The sequence below is a fragment of the Vicia villosa genome, linkage group LG6 (genome assembly GCF_029867415.1).
Source record: "Vicia villosa cultivar HV-30 ecotype Madison, WI linkage group LG6, Vvil1.0, whole genome shotgun sequence".
Lineage (NCBI taxonomy): Eukaryota > Viridiplantae > Streptophyta > Magnoliopsida > Fabales > Fabaceae > Vicia > Vicia villosa.
Genome location: NC_081185.1, coordinates 81,745,446 through 81,749,893, shown reverse-complemented (window position 1 = coordinate 81,749,893; position 4,448 = coordinate 81,745,446).

Sequence of the window (4,448 nt, the reverse complement as noted above, 5' to 3'; positions counted from 1 at the left end):
CCAAGCCTATATTGTCATATCCACTCTTCTTGACTAGCCTTTATATAAAGACACATATGCTCCATAAACTTCAACTCATCCTTGAAGGTTCTATTGGCACCCATATGAGCTTTTAGGACCAAAACACTGTTTTAATCCATGACGCATAGCGCCTTATTCTTCATATGAATCTTGTAATTCTTCTCAAGCAATTGGCCAATACTTAGAAGATTACACTTGATTCCAGGAACATACAGCACATTTTTATCAAAGAATTTCTACCATCCCTTCTCTCGATCGAGACATCACTGATCCTTTTCGCTGCTAGAGTGGTATCATTCGCGAACTTCACTTTGTTTTTCATGGCATGATTGATTGTAACAAATTAACCTTTCATGCCCGTCATATAAGTGGAACATCCGGAGTCCAAATACCATTGTTGGCTGCACTAAATTTCCTCTTTTGTAGTCACCATGGTAAATTCTTTTGCTTGTAACTGGTTATAACTTGAATTTGTAGTTTTCTCGAAACTGTTAATGCACTGATCTTGGAGCCTCATGTTGCATTCCCTTTCTGTGAGCATGACCAAGAGAGTATTCTCTTTATCAAACACTTGTCTTGAAACCTTGGCTATATCCCCTGGAGGTTCCTTCTTGTTTGCATTGTATTTTCTTATCAATCCTTATCCTTTCACAGATCATGACCAAGAGAGTATTCTCCTTATCAAACACTTGTCTTCCAACCTTGGCTATATCCCCTTGAGGTTCCTTCTTGTTTACATTGCATTTTATTGTCAATCCTTATCCTTTCACTTCTAAAGTTTCCTTGACCATCATTCTTGTTGTAGCTTCTTTCACTCTTTTGACAAGCCAAATTCTTGAAATATTAGGATTCTTTGCCACCGAAATTCATAAAATCCCGTTTATTCTTCATGGGGCATTTTCTCTTCAATTTCTTGTCTTTCTCATTGAAACGAGCTTGCAAAGAAATCTCCGCCTTTGCCTTATCACAATTTCTCTCCATCCTTTACTCATGTGCCTCAAGAGAGATTTGTTGCTCCTCTTTGCTCATCGTCACAAGATCCTTCGATTCCTCAATCGCTACGAACATATTGTCAAATCTTGGCGTTAAAGAATGCAAGATTTTCATCATTTATCATAATTATTCGGATCAAAGATGGGTAGGTTTGCATGGATTCTTTCGTTGGAAACTGAATTCATGTTGCACACTAGGTGTTTGGTGGATTGAACCATGCTTTTAATGCCAAATGTTAGAACTTAAAACTACAAGGTTGGTGAAAATGGAGTAATTTAGTGTGGAGAGGGAGAGAAGAGAGAGAATTAGAGAGAATATAATTGAGGGTGAGAATGCACATTAACATTGATTGATATACCCTTGGGTATCTATACAAATTACAATTGATTGGAACACAAGTAACAAAACTGAAAACGTAAAACTAACTATCTGTATCTAAAAACAATTTCAACATAGTGGTAACCCGTTACCAAAATGCAGTAACCGGTTGAAAAATTCTAGTATGACAGACTCAGGATGTCATTCACGATGTCAAGACATATGATCTGTCATTAACGTAGAAGAGGCAGAACAGAAAGATCCCCCAATTTTTAATTACCCCTAAGAAGGAGTCAATGAGAACTGGGATCATATATGTTCAGTCAACATAACCAGATTGTAAACTTTATTGGTTCTGTAAAGGAACAGCAATCAAACCTGAACCTGATGTTATACACGATGTTACAACATCCACGACTGAACAAACAATACAACGCAGAAGATAAATAACACAGTTAATTGTTAATCCAGTTCGGTTTAACTACCTACTCTAGGGGCTACCAAGCCAGGAAGAAGATTTCACTATCAGTAGTACTATTTTATGTAAACAACCTCTGGTTTACAGATAAACAACCACTGGTTTACCTAATCACTACCCAATTCAACCTTTATCTTAGACATCCATCCACGACAAGAGAACCTCTGCTCACTCCCTAGTGATACTTAACTGTTACAACCCTGCAACAACTATTTACACAATTAACAATGAACAATAACTTGATCTTGCTTCACAGCTTCAATCAAGAACACGATACTCAACTCTTACCTACAGGTTTCGAGTGAGAACAATCACTTCTCTTACCTACAGGTTTCGAGAAGGACATGGAAGCCATCCCACAACCTGGGTGGTCTACCTATAGAAACCCTAATGACTACATCTTTTCTAAATCAGGTTTTCTATATCAAACTAGGTTACAAAGGTTTCTATTTATAACCTATTCCCAATTGGACGTGGGCTTAAAAATCGCAGCACTCTTTGCTGTTACAAATCTGCAGAAATCTTCTGCTACAATCAAGGTCTTTTAATCGTGAGTTTCCTAATTTATCTCCCAAATTAGAAACTGCCGAATCTTCAATCTTTTGATCTGATTCTTCAATATTCTGACTTGATTCTTTTGACCTTTTTGCGCCACATAGGATTACATAATATTCACTGAATATTCTGTATCTGTTGAGAATCAAACTGAATCTTCATTCCAGTTCTGCAGGCGCAATGTCATGGTTGAAGTCATGACATTCCATATAACATCTTGCTTGTACCTGTTTTGTTCTTTTATATTTGCAATACTGATTCATAAAATACCTTTTACTGCTATTATATGTTTTAGCCAAACATAGATGTCAATCAAACAATAATACAGAGCAGAGCATCAACACCGGTTATGCCTGTTTCAAAGACCAAAAACACTACACCCTGTAATCGATTACCAAAATGCAGTAACCAGTTACAACACTTAAATTATTGATTTTTCATAACATTTGCATTGTCAAATTCACGCTTCTTGATGCATCAACTATTTTATTCTTCTATTTTAAATATTTACTCGCTCATTACAAGGTCTTTTACATGTAACACTTAGTGAGTTGATTTTTAGCACTTAACTGTTGACTATAACTAGATATAAGCTCAGGCGTTGCACTCGCGTTATGAAGCTATCTTGAATATTTTTTAAGGGCCGACCTAATCAATCTAGAGGCTTGGTTCTAGTTTTAAAAATGGGCCATAATTAAAAAAATAGTGTTAGAAATTTGGTATGATAATCCTGGATATTTTCAAGAATCGTGTTCGTTCACTTTCCGAACAAAGTATTTCGACCCTATTCTTGTCTGGGTTCACGAAATCTTTGCGGGGATAATTCTCGAAGAACAATCTGTTTCTGACAATAGAGAACAGATCAGAATGTAGAGGAAGTATGTTTTTCGTCTTCGAAACCGAGGCCAAATGACTCCTTATATAGGAGATCAACAATAGAAACCGAAATGACACACCTGTTTGGTAAAAACAGTTATGTTGGTTGGGAAACGACGCACCTGTTCGGTAAACGGTTATGTCGGTTGGGAAAGGGTGCAACTATTCAAACGAAAATTTCGTTCGGGGCGCTGCCCCGCACCCCGCCAGGGGCTCCGCCCCTTGGAACCCCGTTTCTATTATTCGTATTCAATTGCACGTTTGGCTCTACGAGCGTGCACTCTGCACTACCCTAACTCGTTTCAAGCTTAACGCATAATTGCATCGGCCTACAGTAAATCACATTATTACCAAAATACATTGATGATACTAAAATCACCAACAAACTCCCCCCATTTTAGTATAATCCTTGATTTACTTACAGGTATAACGATCAAACAAATGCATAGAAGAAAATGTCTTGCGATTGAATTTTCATCTTAGTACAATTACACATTCCAAATATTCGAAAATCTGGGTGTCACAATGATTGAACCCGTCAATCCATTTGAATATCTAAAGATATAGTACACATATGTTTCTTACAATACTCTACTATTCATACTTGACACTTTACAAGCCATGTGTCCTTATCCATTAATAAGCATATAGGAAGCCAAGTCCAAGCTTCTTGAAGCGGCAAAACTTCATGCTCACATAGGTGATCCTTTTAATCTTGCACCTGCATTAGCAATTTTTCAAAAGAACCATTAAGAAGATATACTTCAACCTTGCCATCACTTGCAGGTATGAGCATATACCTTGGGAAGATAAACACAATTGCTCCAATCTTTAACTATGATCTTTCCACATTGAATTCTGCTTCTAACGTTGTATTAGAAGGGAATTGGGTATACCATAACTAATAGATTTAAATGGACTTTAATCCCATCCCAATTACCGACTTCTTCACTAAGTCTCTTGCTAACCCGTTCGTCAAGTGGTCAGCTAAGTTTTATTGCGACCGAACAAACTCAATAGATATCACCCCATTCATGATTAATTCCCTAATAATATTATGTCTAATACCCAAATGTCTAGACTTTCCATTGTATATTTGGCTATATGCTTTAGCCAGTGTGGCATTACTATCACAACGGATAGAAATTGGTGATATCGGTTTAGGCCATATCGGAATCTCATATACCAAGTTCCTTAGCCATTCTGC